The 18,895-nt window shown below is 44.5% G+C and overlaps 1 long non-coding RNA gene across 1 annotated transcript; it reads right to left on the bottom strand.

Moving 5' to 3' along the window:
• Positions 1-11,816: 11,816 nt before the first annotated feature.
• LOC310847989 lies at positions 11,817-18,703 on the bottom strand. Its single transcript, XR_014566091.1, has 3 exons — positions 17,952-18,703; positions 13,438-13,739; positions 11,817-12,092 (listed from the first exon to the last, which is right to left on the bottom strand). It is a non-coding gene; the product is annotated as an uncharacterized lncRNA (long non-coding RNA).
• Positions 18,704-18,895: the final 192 nt, after the last annotated feature.

The following is an 18,895-nucleotide window of genomic DNA, read 5'->3' as shown; positions in this document are numbered from 1 at the left end:
AAGTTCCAATATAAAATATGGAAATGAAAATGATTGCTTCACAGCCTTACAATCCCCGATCTTAAATGAGCCATGCAGAGCTTTGCAAAGAGCCTTTAAAGTGCCTGAGGCTTCAGCTTCACTGTCCATCTGGTGGCAGGCAGTAAAAAATAAAAACCCATCTTCCCTTGCCAAGTGTAGTTTTTGGCTCCTTGACAGTCACGTCTCTACTGGTTTCTACTGAGACCCTGGTGGTGCTGTGGTCTAAACCACTGAGCCTCTTGGGCTTGCTAATCAGAAGGTTGGTGGTTCAAATCCCATTGCTCTGTCCCAGCTCCTGCCAACCTAGCAGTTCGAAAGCATGCCAGTGCAAGTAGATAAATAGGTACAGCTGCGGTGGAAAGGTAAACGGCATTTCCGTGTGCTCTGGTTTCCGTCACGGTGTTCTGTTGTGCCAGAAGCTGTTTAGTCATGCTGGCCACAAGACTTGGAAAGCTGTCTGTGGACAAACGCTGGCCTGAAAGGGAGGTGAGCGCCACAACCCCATAGTCGCCTTTGACTGTACTTAACCATCCAGGGGTCCTTTTCCTTTTCCTTTACCTACTGGTCTTACACCAGATGTCACACATGATACCCAGTGTGGGATAGATAAACAGAGTTTGGAGAAAATCTTATAGGCTGAATCTGAACCCCTAGCGGGCCATGTTTGGCCCACAGCCTGAATATTCCCTAGAAGAAGGGAGTTATTAACTTTTATTACAGTCATACCTCGGGTTAAAGTAGCTTCGGGTTGAGCGTTTTCGGGTTGCGCTCCGCAGCAACCCGGAAGTAACAGAAGGTGTTACTTCCGGGTTTCGCCACTCACGCATATGCTCAAAATGACATCACACGCATGCGCAGACACGGTGAATCGCAACCCGTGCAGACGCGGGTTGTGTTCGCTTCAGGATGCGAATGGGGCTATGCCTCCATCATCCGTCTCACTACACTTAACAGTAGGCCTTGGCTGGCAGGCTTCGAAAAAACACCACAAGGTATAGTGTACTTGCACCTGGAAGAAAAGTGTCATCACAAAACAGATTCTTTCTGTAACTATTCTGATAACCTTAAATTTCTTTTCAGAAAAGGTTTCTAGACTTCATGGTGTGGAAGATGTTTATATTTGCACTTCCTCCACATTCACCAAACACAAACAAAAGAGCAGAAACCAGCCACCAGAGGGAGCAGTTATCTTGGATTAGTAGAATCGGACAAGTTCTACAGAGGTAGCCTGTCACAACAAGAACAGTTGAACTTTCAGGTACCGTAATACTTTTTATTGTCGTTTTATGAGCACACAGAGGCAAAGGAGCAAGATGGACTCAAAACGGAAAACGGCCCGACAGCCAAAAGAGTGGAACAAATGCGCTCAAGGCAGAATATCCAAATTGCACCCTATGCTAATAAAAACGTAATAGCAATAATTGTCCATATGCTGCTTTTAATGGCTTCACATAATTGGCTGTCTGAGACACTATGTGTCACCTTACCTAATGGTAAGTCTGAGTTGTATCCAGCTACGTCATTTCACGAGTGGGACTTCTGTTTGTGCAACCCAACTTCCTCTCCTCTCCTCTCTCACCTCTAGCACTGCCCCCAACTTTCCAAAGCAGATTTAGGGATGGGGCAGGGAGGCAGCAAGAGGGAGGGGAAGTTCCCTGGCAGGAGGGGAGCTCACCCAGTAATTAAGTTGAATGCAACCCTTAGTTCACAGTAGGTGGGATATTATTTCTCTGTAAGTGGAACATTTAGGTCCACCAAGCCTCTGTCTCCCATTCTCTCCATTCTGTTTTCAATGCCCTCGCTGAATTTTTTTCTAATGATGTTGCACATGTGGACTGTGTGAAAGGATATGTGTTAAGGACAAAAGCGGGGGTGAATGCAAATTTGTCACCAGGACAGGAGATCTGAGGGGAAGGAAAGGGGCTTTATTCACAATTTAACAAGAATAATGCTGGACTGGGATCTTGAGATCAAGCGGTGCTCACCAAGGACAAAAGTAGGGCAGTTTTGTCCATGGGCTATCACATAGCATAAACACATTGCAAACTGGGCCACTAAGGGCTTGCTCACACTTTTGTGCCTACAAAGCATGGTTTGATGTGGTTTCCACTGCTTTCCCAGGGAAAGCCTACTCTTTAGCTCTAAATCCAAGAAACCACTAGAAGTGCCAACTCTTGCTGCCAACCTTGTACTCTCCAATACCTGCAGCATCAGACCCTCCAGTGTTTCCAGCTCGGATGGTAATTAAAAAGAAGGGATTCTCCAGAGTCAAAAATTCTCATCAGGAACGAGGCAGCATGATTAGAATGTTGGACTATGACCTGGGAGACTAGGGTTCAAATTCCGCCCGCCCACACAGCTCACCTTGGGCCAGTCGCCATCTCTTAGCCCAACCTACCTCACAGGGTTGTTGTGAGGATGAGGCGAGGAAGATAACCATGTTCACCACCTTGAGCTCCTTGGAAAAGGTGGTATATAAATGTAATCAATGAAATAATAATAATAAATAAATTCAAAATGGCACAACAGATTCTGCTTCACACAGAAAATATTACAGTTAATATGAGGTGCCTTGCACCCACTCAGCAAACGTCTGATTTCCATAGAAAACCTGACTGGCAGTAAACAGTATGACTAGTTGTGCATCAAGCGTTTCAAAGAGTAAGCAAACACAGGTTAATTATTCAGTTGGTTAAAGGAAAAAGTTTGTCTGAGCACTTGCCTCAGGCATCATCACCTCCTCAAGTCATTTTTAGAAAGCCTGGATGAGAGGAGCAACCCTACTGGATCAAGCCAAAGGCCTGTCTAGCCCAGAAACAAGATGTGGTATTCCACAGTAGGCAGGCAGATGCTTATGGGAAACCCATAAGGAGGACACACACACCCAACTCTGGATCCCTAGAAACTGGTATTCAGAGCCATGCTACCCCTGATCCTGGAGGTATCATACAGCCATCAAAACTGGTTGGTTGGCATCTGTCTGTCTCTGGAGACAATGGAGGAGTGCGCCTTTGGGGGTGAGGTCAAGCTATTCGAAGATTGCAGTGCCTGCTGTGGCTGTAGGCACCGATGTGGGAGAGACATGTTTTGTTGCAGCTGGGGCAGATGAAGGCATCTGGTTGTGCTGCTGCAGATGCGCCATGGCGTTTCTTCTCTCTGTGCTCCTCCCCTGCTATGGATCCATGACTTGACTGCCTGTCTCCAGGCACCGCAGTCGTAGCCATAAAACTATAGAGCTTTATCCCCTACAAAACTGTCTAGTTACCTTTTAAAGAAGGTCAGCAACCTTTTTCAACTGTGGGCTGATCCACTGTCCCCTCAGACCACACAGTGGGCCGGACTATATTTTTTTTTTTTGGGGGGGGGGGGGAATGAACGAATTCCTATGCCCCACAAATAACCCAGAGATGCATTTTAAATAAAAGCACATGTTCTACTCATGTGAAAACACACTGATTCCTGAACCGTCCATGGGCCGGATTGAGAAGGTGATTGGGCCGGATCCAGCCTACGGACCTTAGGTTGCCTACTCCTGTTTTAAAGGCATCTAAGTTGTTGGCGGACGCAGGTGGCGCTGTGGGTTAAAGCCTCAGCGCCTAGGACTTGCCGATTGAAAGGTCGGCGGTTCGAATCCCTGCGGCGGGGTGCGCTCCCGCTGCTCGGTCCCAGTGCCTGCCAACCTAGCAGTTCGAAAGCACCTCCGGGTGCAAGTAGATAAATAGGGACCACTTACCAGCGGGAAGGTAAACGGCGTTTCCGTGTGCGGCTCTGGCTCGCCAGAGCAGCGATGTCACGCTGGCCACGTGACCCGGAAGTGTCTCCGGACAGCGCTGGCCCCTGGCCTCTTGAGTGAGATGGGCGCACAACCCCAGAGTTTGGCAAGACTGGCCCGTACGGGCAGGGGTACCTTTACCTTTGCCTAAGTTGTTGGCAATCACCACCACTTGGGGCAGCAACATCACCGCATGAATGAATCCTTCATTTGATCTGCCCTGGAATCCCCCAGCAATCGTCTTCATTGAATAACCCTGGGAGTCTAGTGCTGTGGGAGGAAGAAAACTTCCCTCTATCCACTTTCCCCACTCCACTTAATGCCATTTCCCCTCTTGCCTTTTCCCCTTAATTACCAAGCTCCAAACATTATGAGTTGCAAGATGCTCTGATTATTCTGCTTGCCCTTTTCTGGCAATTTACACACACACACACGCTGACCCAAGCACCTTCTTATTTTTAAAAGGGGAGGGGGGATTGATGCAATTGGATGTTGCAACCATTGCCAAACAAGCAATCAAGTGTGCTGTTTACACAATGAAAGAACCCAAATTCTTGGAGGAAGGACACTGAACATCCTGTGCTCGTACAGCTAACAGCAGAAGTACCAAACACCAGGAGCGTCTCTCCTGTTTAAATTTTAGATACCATCTTCTTCAAGGAACTTAAAACCCAGGGTACGAAGCTAGTGCAAAACAAAAGGCTGCTGTAGATAAGCAGTCAAGTCCCTTGCTTAAAGGGCACTTCTGACTCAAGCTCTCCTACATATTCAGTTTATTACTAAAGGAGAAATCCCCCCCTCCACTTTCCAGAAGAAATGTGCAGTGAAGGAAGATGTCTTGTTGACATTGCACCTTGGCTAACACACCAGCAAAGCCTTTGCTGGTCTTCTAATGAGTCCACAGACTTGCCATGTGGATAGAACACCTCTAGACCACAGGGAACGGAGTAGTAAGTGTCCTCCCAAAGTTATGCTCCAAAGAACAGTGATCTAATGAACCTATACTCAACACAAGATGTAATCACATGTACAGACAATATACTGGTTGTAAAGTTCCTCTTGTGGCCACTTGCACTGCTCTAGAGGCAAGTTGCCTTTCGTTTTAGATCACAGATGGGTCATCTATGGTCCCAGGCCTCGTTTTGGAAGCTCATTTGTAACTCCTACAGCAGCCTACTGAGCAAGGATGAAAAGCGAGAGAGAAATACAGGTACCAGAGGGCGGGGGGGAGGGAGAGAAAAGCTGTAGCCCCACCCACTTTTTTCTGGCTCCACCCACCGCTGAATCATCCACATGTGACCCCTGAGAAATTATCCTAAAGAGAAAGCAGGGACGCCCACAGAAAAAGTGTGCCCATCCTTATTTAGATTTTACAACTTAAGCAGAAAAGTAGGCTGCTGCTTCCACATTTTTTCCTCTATTAGCAAAATGCCTGCCAAGCAGTGAAAATCTGTATTGGGAAAAGAAAGCTCTAAGGCAGGCGTAGGCAAACTCCAGCCCTCCAGATGTTTGGGACTACAATTCCCATCATCCCTAACCACTGGTCCTGTTAGCTAGGGATGATGGGAATTGTAGTCCCAAACATCTGGAGGGCCAGAGTTTGCCTATGCCTGCTCTATGGAATAATCTACAAAAATGCAAATGCAATACACTGGCTAATAACTGTTAGTAAATATATAATCCATATGATGTCATTCAAAATATATGAATAAGCCACTAAAAAACAATATATATATCATACAACACATCTCACAAAATATACAAGTAAATGCAAGTTGTTATAGGTATCAGAGTCAAACAAAGATTCAAACACCCAATGAATAGGTACTCCCAGCAGACATGCCCTCCTTCTGCAAGGAGAGTCCTGCTTGATAATGCCAAAGGTCCAGCATTCTGTTCTCATTGCAGCCAACCAGATGTCTATAGAAAGCTCTTTAACGCCCCCCCCCCCCTTTCACAGTTAGCTTGATACTTAAACACTGATTCCCATTTACTGATGAAGCAAATGCTGGCTCAACCATCAGTCAGGTTCTCACAAGGCACACCCAATATGAATCCCTATCAATACAGGCTGGAAGTCATGATCAATCCCTTTAATTTCCCCTACAAACGTCAATGGGAATCATTTACATTTAGGATTATATAAAGTGGGTGCAAGTCAGGGAAAGCAGATGTTGCTGTTCCACAAGAGTCAGTAGGAACCACTGAAAATATTATTTGATTTTTTTGCAATGACCAATGGTTTCTAAAAAAATCAGATTGATCGACTTACATTAAGAACTATACATGCTTATCTACATAGCTTCATTACCACAACCTATCCAGAGTTTTGTTCTTTGGTCACACTCATTTGTGCTGAGCGTTGCTCAGTACAAGGTCACTTCCTATGTTCCAAGAAGTCAAAGTCCTGCATGACATCCGGTCTCCATCCTGCGACCCCCAATTTATAACAACTCCAGTTGCAATAAAACACTTCTGAAGGAAATATTCCTGCACAAGCAGACTTTGGAAACAAACTCTCCTTCCCAAAATTAGAAGAGTCCTTGTTATGGCTATTGCAGATAAAAGCCATTGTCCAAACTAACCAGCAGCGGCCTTCCTGAGTTTCAGAAAGTGGACAATTACCAGCCAGGAACTGAACCAGCAACCTCCTGTACACAAAGCATTGTGTTCTGCCTCAGATCTACAGCCTTTCCCCATTGCCAAAGACTAGAAGACACAAACTAGACCAGAGTTTGGTTGATGGGAAAGGGAAGCAGAAGTGTGGCCTTATTAAAAGGCACTTGTAACAAACTGATATGTTAAAGTGTAGTATAGAAACAGCACTCAAATGCTTCCTGCAAACCCTTTTCAATCCTGCAGTATGAAGACCACCAGCTTGTATTTTATAGCCTAGCTTCAACATAGCTCCAAAATGCGGTACATGCAGATGGCATGTTTGAAGAAAATTGACACATTGCATTAATATTGGTAATTGCAGGATTAGGGCCTGCTTCTTATTTATTGGTTTTGGGATACCAAAATCACTTTCACTTTTTTCCTTTAAAAAAAGCGGTTCTTCCAAGCATCCTTTTTTTCTTGAAGGAGTCGCCCTATGGGGAAACACTGGGAAAGCTTCAATTCAAACAACAACAGCATGTGTTTCTTGTAAGGAGAGAGGCGGCAATCACAACTAACGGTTCATTTCTTTCCTGGCAGAGAGAAAGAGAGAGAGCAACCCGCAACACCACCCACTGATAATAAAGTTGTCAGCCTGATAGACACCGCCAAAGCGCTGGCACAGAATAGGGTAAAAATGCTACATAGACCTCTATTGATCATACTGGATCCGTTCTAAAAGTCATCTAGTTTCTTCCACGACAACAGTCACCCTCTGCTTTGCATATCAGATTTAAATCTTGACTTGGACATTTGTCTCGAACGTCTATATCCCGCTTTTCAATGAATCGTGCTCAAGAAAAGATGAAAGTACGAAAAATTTAAAGCGGCAGCAACGAGTATCAAACAATGGGATACAAGTGTTCCCTCCTCACGGTGCCATGCCGTGCGTGCTTATTCAAAAGCAAGCCCAGAACTTTGGGCTGCAAGCCCCGCTCAACACCACTGGTGCTTGCCTACCTCCCGAGTAGACACGGGTCTGCAGTGGCGGATTCCACCCAGAGGCTGCCAGATCAAAACGGCAAAAGTTGAGGACACGCCTGGGCTGTGGCAGACGACAGGCAAGCCCTCCTTCTAAATTGTATTAAAGGGAATTTTAGCAAGCCTAAACGAGCCTCCTTCATTCCTAGACCTCTTACTGATGCCTCCCCATCCAGTTCATAATCTCCCAATCCTTTCCACGAAATATGGGGGTGGGGAAAACACCCTCCAGTTGCGCCTGATCTACATTTTAAATCAGTTCTTTAAAAACCGACCTCCCTATCCCCAGCCACGCGAAGGGGAAGTCGCCTCCCGTTTCGCAGAAGCAACAAGGTCACATTTAAAGCACCGTTTCTTTTTTCTTTTTTATTTCAGCAGACAGTGTTATGGAATATATATATTTGCAACATTTCTACAGGATGTCTCAGGAGAATCCGCTGAAAGTCCTTGCCCGATATTCCTGCAAGCCGAGAATCGCCAGCCTTGCATCCGCTCCAAGATCCGAGGATTTGGAGACCCTCTCCAAGCGCTCGCTGCATCCCTCTCTCTTTTTTTGCTGCCGCAGCAAGAACAAAGGGACACCCGCCTCTTTCCCTACCTGCTGGATCCCAGTGGGCGCGGACCGCGGAGAGACGAGCGAAAGCGCCTCGTCCTCCTTCTCGCCTCCTCGGATGGATGAGATGCGCTCCGGGTGCGCGAGCGCCGCCGAGTGGGAGCGTTTGAATGGAGGGAGGGCGGAGCCCGCAGGCGACGAAGGGGAGGAATAATAGCCCCTGTCCGATCAAGGAGGAGCAAAAGCAACGGACTTTGCGCGGATTTTGCACGTGATGGGAGCTTGTGCGCCTCTGCAAAGTAGCTGCAAACTAGTTGCTACCCAGGGCGCAGCCGCTGCAGGAGAACGCAGTTGCAGACGGCGCTCAGCCGTTTCCCTGTCCTTTTTCAAAGCGGGTCTTTCATAAATGGGAGATAAAAGCAGACTGGGGGAAGGGTAGGAGGGGAATTGAGTTAGAAATGCTCGAGAGGAAAGGGATAGGGGTCTTGACTCACTCCCCTGGAAAGCCTCAGCTCCCCCCAGGGCTGGGTAGTCGAGCGAATGGGAACGCGATGCAGCGCGTTGGAGGAAAAACCTCGGTCAGTCTCTCTTTGCTATTGCCATAACCCTGTCCTGGTTGCTATAGAAATGGGTTTTTTAAAGAGACCGTTGGAAACATCAGGGAGTCGTTAGAGGATTGGCTTGTTCTAAGCTGGGATTGGCCTGTTGCTCAGGCTTTCTAAAGAAAGGAGGCTCAGAGGTTTGTCTTGGCCCAAGACATTTCGGTGAAGAAGCGCTGCAAGTATGTGAGTGGCGCTGAGCAATGCGGCTATCTGTTTAGGGAAGGCTTCCTTAAAGAACTGGGAAAGGTTGCCGGAGAAGCTGCGCCGGTAACAGCACTGGGGCAAGACGTTGGTCGATGCAAAAAAGTATCAGTGAAATGCTTGCAAACAAATCTCATAATTAGAAAAGCTTATAAACCACGTAATAAAAATAATTTCTCAGTGGCGTAAGTAAGTTATGCATTACACATAACTTATGCATGTTTGCACAGATGTAAAGCCCCACAAATGGTTAGTTCTCAAAAATGGCTATAATAGTTGAAACTTTGGCTGGCATTTGCCACATAAGAAAATGCTCCAGTCCTCCATGCAAAGCAATTCCCTTAATACAGAAAACAGGGTGGGGAAGACATCAAGCATGAGGAATTACTTTATGCCAGAACCCCAACATCCACCGTTTTGCAGTAGGTGCAAAAGACAGGATGGGTTCACATTACCACCTTAAAATGTAGTGAAGTTTCTTGCCCTACAACTCCACTCAGATTTTTTTTGCCTGTGTATACACTGGGGGGGGGGGGAGTTGACAGGGGCAAGGATGTGTTTACCCTAGCAGAAGATGCTCACACTTTGGCTAGAAGCAAATTAGGAACTGCTTAAAGACTCCAGCTGGTATGAAGCTGGTTTGAGAAACAACCCATCAAACAATAGCATTTATTATAAGGTTACCAGATGTCCCCGGATTTACAAATCAGTCCCCATACAAAATCAATTGAAGTTGAAATGTGTCCCCGGAGTCACTGAAAAAAATCTGGTAACCTTAATTTATTAATATAGTACAGGATACACATGCATTTTGGATAACATTGTGCGGACATGGATTAAAACCCAGTGCAGGAACTGCAGTGAGCACACCGTAAATTACTCTGTGAACACAACCAAACACTTAGAATTAAAGAATTCTGTGCTCTGGAATTTGTTAGGAGTTCCAGAGCTGAAGGGAGCCCCCAGCTCTTCAGTGCAAAAATCCACTCCTGCAAAAAAATAAAAATAAAAAAATCTGCTACAACTCCCATCATCCCTAGCTAACAGGACCAGTGTAGTCCCAAAACAGCTGGATGGCCAAGATTAGCCACCACTATATCAAAGCTGTCTTCTTCCTTCTCTTTAACTAGCATGTCTGTTACAAGCTAACCCTGTTAGTTTTTGAATAAGTGGTAGTTTTCAGTTACATTTGCTCTTCTGCTCATGCAAGCTCTACACTGCACTGCAACATGTTGAATGGCTGCATACAGCAGACTCAAGTGCAATAGACAGAAGTGTTACAATACGAATTTAGACAAAATAATGGCCTCAAGTCAAACAACGTTTATTTTAAACTAGTAAGCATATGTTTTGAAATTTGTCTCAGCTATAGACTTCATGAGGTAGAGGATTTCAAGTTTTTTACTTGACAGGTATCATTTTACAAGCTTATAGCGGCAGAACATTTTGTTGTTGTTGTCAATCTACTTAATGAAAGGGGCACTCCCGTGCTTCTTTAAGAGTACAATGGTACCTCAGGTTACATACGCTTCAGGTTACAGACTCTGCTAACCCAGAAATAGTGCTTCAGATTAAGAACTTTGTTTCAGGATGAGAACAGAAATTGTGCTCCGGAGGCAGCAGGAGGCCCCGTTAGCTAAAGTGGTGCTTCAGGTTAAGAACAGTTTCAGGTTAAGAACAGACCTCCGGAACGAATTAAGTACAAACCCGAGGTACCACTGTATAGCTTTAATCAGAGTTAGGAGATGTACTTCGCGCAGTGTTGTTCGGTTTCACACTCTGATTTGAAACTAGCATCCATACAGACACAACACTACCTTCTGACAAACTCCAAAAAAATAAATGGAAAGGTGATAGTTTTATGTATGAGGAGCAAGGATGAGGATGTACACAGATCTTGTTCCTCTAGCAATTGGTTTTTTTAAAAAGCAACAATCAGGAATGTTATGTCTGCACCTTATTTAAAGATTATCACACATTCCAGAGTTCCTACACTCAAAGTGCTTGTGAAAGATTTAACTTTAAAAACTGCAGTGGGATGTCTACTAGATTACTGAATTATTTGCAGAAAACAGTTTTTTCTAGAAAACAACCTTATTTTGACCCAAGGAATGTTCACTGTTAGTCAACCACATGACAACTGAGGATGTGGCCAAAGCAAAAATGGGAATGACCACCCCAATCTTGTGCACAATTCCATCCATACCTCCTAGCTGCCTTGTGGGTTATCTTCAGGAGAAGAAAAGGCTAAGGAGTAAATCCTATGCAAATCTGGAGGGGAGTCCCTAAGACTTAAGAGTCCCTAAATTGGATGGCACCTTGTATGCCTCTTGTAGCAACTCCTGCAGCCAAGCTGGTGCCAAGTGTATTGCTCTGCTTTCCTTTGGACCACATCAGCAAGGCTGTATGGACAGGACCTTCATACACACTGCTTAAGCTTGAGGCACAGGGAGATAACTTTGGTGCTACTAACACATCCATCTGAGTTCACTCCTTGCAGTGGTGTCCAAACTTTTTTCAAAGAGGGCCAGGTTTGATGAAGTGAAGGGCCGTGAAGGCCGACCAAAGGGCCAACCAAAGTTGTTAAAGGATTGAAGTGGTTGTACTAAGCTGGAGGGGAAGAGGACAGCTTGCAACTGGAGTAGAAGTCAAGGAACAGAAAATCCTTTGACCTAGAAGGAGAGATGTTCCACTGTACTATCCCATACTAACACTCCTTTGAGAAAGTTATTATAAAAGCTGCAGTAATTTATTGCTCTTAAATATGTTTAATATGTGCATTTCAGAGCCTCATTGTTCTTCTCTAGAAGAAAGGTTGTTATTTCAAGATAAGCAAATAATGGTTTCTGTTTTGGTTCTCATTGTGGAATGGAAAAACTGTGAAAAGCCATCCCACTCTTTTCCCCACCCTCCATCTACTCCTTGCTGAAAAAATAATCTAATAATCTGAGCGATGAAGCGCCTTCTAGGGTTTCCTTGCCAGAAAAGTGATTCCTACAAATATACACCACACAAAGTTTGTTGAGTGGAGTCACTGTAGTTTAATCCTGCCCTGTACAAAGCATTATGCTTTAGCTCCAAAAGTTATTTTCTCTCTCTTCCCCAAGAAAAAGGCTGATCGAGCAGAAATTTCTTGTTTCAAGGAAATCATGATTTTCGCAAGCTTTTGGGTCACCCAGGCAAAGAGCTGATATACCCGGATAGCCAGAGATGAAGGCAGCAGCTGGATTCGTAGAACATTTGAGACCTCAAGCAACTGGCAGAGAAGGTTGAAGAGAAGAGAGACCAGCAGAGTGCAGATCAGCTAAGAAAGAACAGAGGAAGAAGTCATCTTTCGCATCTGCTCACGGCAGTTAACAAGACCACCATTGCACAAAACAATGAAGACTGCAACAATAATCACCATTTCCCCCGTGCAATTATGCTGAGGATGCATTCAGACATAATGAATTAACTTGGTACTGTCTCTGTAAATAAAATCAGCATCTGGACCCACCTCTCTTAAATCCCTGCTGGTTTTAAAGCCTTGCCAGAGAACTAGATAGAAACCTATTTAATACACCTGTTAAACTGTCAACACAGGGGGCGCTGTGGGTTAAACCACATAGCCTAAGATTTGCCAATCAGAAGGTCGGCGGTTCGAATCCACGTGACGGGGTGAGCTCCCGTTACTCGGTCCCTGCTCCTGCCAACCTAGCAGCTCGAAAGCACGTCAAAGTGCAAGTAGATAAATAGGTACCAGTCCAGCAGGAAGGTAAACGGCGTTTCCGTGTGCTGCTCTGGTTCGCCAGAAGCGGCTTAGTCATGCTAGCCACATGATCCGGAAGCTGTACGCCGGCTCCCTCGGCCAATAAAGCGGGATGAGCGCCGCAACCCCAGAGTCATCCACAACTGGACCTAATGGTCAGGGGTCCCTTTACCTTTAAACTGTCAACAACCACCCAAGGCCTAAACAAGGCTCAAGAGGCAACACAAGGAAAAATTTAAAGCACTGATTTTCACTATATATATATATACACACACACACACACGTGTGTGTGTGTGTGTGTGTGTGTGTGTATATGTGTGTGTGTGTATCTATATCTATATACACATACAGTCATACCTCGTGTTGCGTCCACTTCATGTGTCTTTTTGCGTTATGTCCCGCAGCAACCCAGAAGTACTGGAACAGGTTACTTCCGGGTTTCACCACATGCACAGAAGCACCAAATTGTGCCACACACCTGCGCAGACGCAGCACGAGTTGTGGGCATTTCACATTATGGACGGGCCTCCGGAACGGATCTCGCCTGTAACACGAGGTACCACTGTATGCACTGAATAAAGGTATCAAAACCAGACCCTGTGTAACCTACAAGGCCACAATTGCCCTCCTTTAAAAGGTTTTCTCAAATGTGTGAATTTTGACCTGCCTTGAATCTTCAGCACCTGATCATATACAGCACCTTCTGCCCACCCATCCCAACTCAGAATTCTCTACACTCGCATTTGAATTCTAATCCCAAACCTATTATTCCACAACCTGGGAATGATTAATTTGGTACAAACTTGGTCCTTTCCATCTTGCCTACAGAAATATGCTTTGAGAAGTAGACAGAGAGGGAAAAACCTTTTTGTGCACATCTGAAAAAAGCAGTACAACTTACCATTACTGTGTTATACAATGAACTTTTGTCCAAGCAATACTGTTTTACATTATGGTCCAATCTGTCTGAAATAAAGGCAGAAAGCCCTTTTATCTGGACAGCCTCTTTTGAACTCAAATAGGCAGGCTTGGGTTTCATTTTTTTCACAGGTAGAGTTGTCCTAATGTCACTTGTTGAGGATCTTCTGTGCATCTTGCCCTGACTGTTATTTCCTCTAGACTCATTTTCTGATTCGAGGTCAGCATTCCCATCAGAATTATCAGAGGGTGGCATCTTTATCTCTTTAGTGATGGAAACTTGGGCTGAAAACAAAAGTTTAGCTTCAGTAACGTGGTAGGTAATCTTAGTCGGATTACAAAAACTGCATCAGCTGTGCTATGAAAGTACATTGATCAAAACTGTTTTTGTTTAAGTGTTCAGAAATGCATCAGCTTTGTATAACAGGAATATGCTGTCCTTTAGATAGCCATTCAGGAAAGTCAAGGGCTAAATTGCCTCTGCAGTATCAATATTACACCTTTACCCAGGCACAAATGAAGAATTGGTCCCACTCCAGTGACAAACTGCTTTCAAAACTGTTAATACTCTCAGGACGAGAACAGCTGCAAAATCCATAGAATAGTTTATGGAAAATAATAATAATAATAATAATAATAATAATAATAATAATAATAATAATAATAATAAAATTTTTATTTATACCCCGCCCTCCCCAGCCAAGGCCGGGCTCAGAGCGGCTTACAAGCAATAATAAAAACAAGATGAATGATTACAACTTAAAAACAAAAATAAAATACAACATTAAAATAATGGAACATTAAAATATTAAAATGTAGCCTCATCACAGGAGGAGAAGGAAAAGAAAGAAAGAGGGGGGAAAAGAGAGAGAGAGGGAGGGAATCAAATTGGCTCTAAGCCAAAGGCCAGGCGGAACAACTCTGTCTTACAGGCCCTGCGGAAAGAAATCAGATCCTGCAGGGCCCTGGTCTCATGAGGCAGAGCGTTCCACCAGGCTGGAGCCAGAGTTGAAAAGGCCCTGGCTCTGGTTGAAGCCAATCTAACTTCTTTAGGGCCTGGGACCACTAGGGTGTTATTATTTATGGACCTTGAGGCTCTCCGTGGGGCATACCAGGAGAGGCGGTCCCGTAGGTACGAGGGTCCTAGGCCGTGAAGGGCTTTAAAGGTCAAAAGCAGCACCTTAAATCTGACCCTGTACTCCAACGGGAGCCAGTGCAGCTTGAAAAGCACTGGGTGAATATGCTCCCATGGCAGAGACCCCGTGAGGAGCCTCGCTGCAGCATTCTGTACCCGCTGGAGTTTCTGGGACAGCTTCAAGGGCAGCCCCGCATAGTGCGAATTACAGTAGTCAAGCCTGGAGATGACCGTCGCATGGATCACTGTGGCCAGGTCAGGGCGGGAAAGGTAAGGGACCAACTGCTTGATGCGGCGAAGGTGGAAAAATGTCGCCTTGGCTGTTGCTGTAACTTGCGCCTCCATGGAAAGGGAGGCATCAAGGATTACACCCAAACTCTTATCGCAAGGCAATGGCACTAATTGGGCCCCCGCAAGAGAAGGGAGTTGGTCCCTCATCCCCATGCCATCCCGACCTAGCCATAGGACCTCTGTCTTCGAAGGATTTAGTTTCGGCTCCCACGAATCGGCTCCCACGAAACCATCCAGCCACAGCTTCCAAGCATCTGGTCAGTGTGTTCGGGGCCGAGTCAGTGTGGCCATCCATCAGCAGATAGAGCTGAGTGTCATCAGCATATTGGTGACAGCCCAGCCCATAGCTCCGGATAATCTGGGCAAGGGGGCGCATAAAGATGTTAAAAAGCATCGGGGAGAGAATTGCGCCCTGCGGCACTCCACACACCAAGGAGTGGCGCGACGACATTTCCCTCCCTAATGCCACCCTCTGTCCCCGACCAGAGATAAAAGAGCACAACCAGTTACGGGCTATGCCCTGTATCCCTACGTCTGCAAGGCGGTGGTCCAGAAGATCATGATCGACCATGTCAAAGGCTGCTGACAAATCTAAAAGGATCAGCAGTCCTGACCCGCCTCGATCCAGTTGTCTACGGAGATCATCTGTTAGGGCAACCAGAGCCGTCTCTGTCCCAAAACCAGGACGGAAACCGGACTGAAATGGATCTAATGCCGATGTTTCCTCCAGAAACCTACCAAGCTGTTCAGCAACCGCTCTCTCAATTACCTTACCCAGGTATGGAAGATTTGAAACCGGGCGGTAATTGGATAGGTCTAAGGGATCTAATGAAGTTTTTTTTAAGAGTGGACACACCACTGCTTCCTTCAATTCCCCTGGAATTATTATTATTATTATTATTATTATTATTATTATTATTATTATTATTATTATTATTGAAGTAGCATACTCGCATTCCCAACTCTTAACAAAAATGAATTTTCTCATTATCTAATGTGGTGCTTTGGAGAAGGCAAGTGACAGTTTAACATAACTTTTCACCATTAAGTGCAAGCTGCAAACAAAATGGATCTTCATCCAATAATAAACCCAGTGAGAAGTGTTCACCATTATTCAAGTGGAAATGCTGCTGACTTACTGTGCTTCAGCAATGTCACTCCAATTCCCATAATTAGAAAAACGATTTGTGCATAGCCACACACATGGATACAAAGAAGGGAAATTAAGTCCTAGCGTCTTAGAGTTTACCCCAAATAGGATTGTATCTTTTAGTCACTTATGCATAAATAAATTCTATATATGTTTGATGGTATGTGCCAATATTTTATTTTTTTTGGGGGGGGGGGGAGGTGTGGCATGTTTGAGAGGACATCTTTTAACATAGTATGTTGCAAAAGGCAGTTTTGTTGTAACAGCAGCAGTTCCACTCCAAAGCAGTAATTGTGCTACAGTGACTCCTGGCCCCCAACACACCACTGTATCAGAGCAAATATAACAGGATTTACTTACAGACTTAGTAACTAGTAGGCATTCAAGTGTGCTTTCACTGGGCATGGTTTGACTAGAAAAGTACCATTTTAGTAGCCTTTGCCCCAGAACATCTAACCATGGGATCCCAAGAGTCTTTGGTTTCTGCCTCAAGAAATCTGTATTAACAGGACAATAAAGTGGTGAATCCCTCACCATATTAGAAAGGAAACATCTAGGATGCATTTAAAGGCAACAGACTGTGAAACCCTCTCCTTTCATTTTTTTTAAATTTTTACAAGCTGCAAAACACTGAAGAGATACCTACTCGGGGCCAACCCACCCATGAGGCAGAGTGAAGCAGCCTGCCTCAAACAGTGGGATCCTGTGGGGCGGTGCCCCTCCTGCAGTTGCCAGAGTCACACAGTGACAGTTTCCAGCAAGCTCTTGGAAGAGTTCTGTGAGATTACACCAGCAGGTGCCACCACACGACCCCAGTAAGCAAGGCTTCAGCGCACGAGTGGCACCTTCCCGATTCGCCTCAGGTGGTGAAACGAGCTAGGCTGCCCCCCATGCCTCCTGTACTTGCACTATAGGTTTGCAATCTCAAGAATGCCAACACACAAGTTATTAAAAAACACATCGAACAGAAAGCAAAACTGAAGTTGAAACATGAGATAATAAAGCATTCTTATCCAAATGAGCTCTAGATATTTCTATTAAAATAACAGTTCACCAATGAACAGTTATGGAGAAAGAAAGAAATATTCTAAAGCTTTTCTAGTGCCCCTGTTTCCAAATTACAAAGCAAAGCAGCTTCCGTTCCCATTAGGATTGTCAAGCTTGTTAATTTTTTATCTGTCACAGGCTAGTTAAGAGGTACACTATGCCTTCAAACTTAGCCAAAAGACAAATGACTAGGCTAAGCACCCATTCCTTTTTCAGTACTAGTGAGTCTGCCATTGACAAACAGTACACACTAGAGGTAAAAATAGTTTGAAGCTAGCCCTTTCACAGCAGAGTATCTCAAGAATTATGACTTGCAGTGCCTGCAGTCAACTCCTATTCTGTCCAGTTTGAGATTTTTGAACTTGCAAGTTGCAGTAGCAATGTTTGTTATTTGAAAACATAAGCAAGCATAGTATTGTGTACGTGAAGTGAAATAATAAAATATAAAAACAGACAAGGCAGAACAAGCCAAAGGAATTCAAACAAGAAATTTCTCCTCAGCTGCATCAACTCTCCCTTTTCAGTCACTATATATGTTCTCTTTCATACCAACAATCGTAAGGTGTGCAAGTACTGTACAGTACAGGCTTCAACCAAATTACAAGGCTTATTTGGGTATACCACAACCGTTAACAAACTTCCTGATACAAAGTTTTTTTTAGACTTGAATTAAAAAAAACAGTTATTTAAAACAATGTTGTCAAAAACTTTAAATTCTCCATGTCTTTTTCTCTTTTGAAACTGCCTAAATGCCTGACACACAAGATCAGCATTAAGCTAAAAATAGTTTTGCAACACAATGCTTTAAAAGGAAAGCTAATACCTAAAGCCTTAATACAGAAGCACATCTTAGCTGTCTCACAACAAGACTTACCATCATTAAGTAGATGTTGAAGCCAGAAAATGAAAAGAATCAATAATATTCCAAAAGGCAAACAAAACCAAAAGAAAAGGACAGGAAATGTTAGGTCATTAATTAAAGGGACCAGAGGGTACTTCATTTCTGCTCCAAAATCCACCTCAGCTGACTGTGCACATGTTTTACTAATACTTGCTGTGCTGCACTAAGCACCTTAAGATAACTACACTCTGTTATTACGTCACAACATGACTCACAAAGCAACTATGCTGTCATTCCAACACCACTGATTTTAAAAGAAGGCTGCAATCCCATTAAGGGAGGAACACAAAGATTATATTGAGGTTAATTGGAGAACCTGCAGCACACCTGGTATAATGACACCTCCTGTACTTGTAATTAGAAACAACAAACTAATGGGAAAATAACAGAGCTCCTCAAATTCCTTTATTAGGCCCACCAATGGCCCCCAAAATAATGATATTGTGTTCTCTTTTCACAGTTATCACCAAATATTCCTACTTTTTTCTAAGATATAGCTCATCTCACAGGTAATGTTTTCCAATATTGTGGGGCACTGCAAAGTAGTATTAGGCCTGTTTTGCAGGTGGAGGGCATAAAAGCGTATAGCCCAAAAATGTAGCCTGGTGTATTTCACTGGTTGATGGGGGGCAGCAGCATACTGGGTCTCAAAATCAGTTCTCAGTGAGGAACCTGCAACCTTTTCCTGCCATTACAATATCCCTGGGCAGAGGCAAAAGCAACCAGCACATGGCTACCGTAATTATCTTCATTCTGAGAATCATAGTCTTCTGAGGGGAACAGAGTTGCTTCCTAACAACCCTAAGCACCCTTAATAAATTACAGCTCCCAGGATTCCTGTTTAAATTGATATGATACTACTCCTTTAAATGCATGGTGCAGAAGTGACATAAATCAGGCGCAATAAAGATCAGGGC

The sequence above is a fragment of the Podarcis gaigeae genome (assembly GCF_964106915.1).
Source record: "Podarcis gaigeae genome assembly, chromosome: 6".
Taxonomy (NCBI): domain Eukaryota; kingdom Metazoa; phylum Chordata; class Lepidosauria; order Squamata; family Lacertidae; genus Podarcis; species Podarcis gaigeae.
Note: the sequence above shows the minus strand (reverse complement) of the source record. Positions and strands in the feature narration are given on the sequence as shown.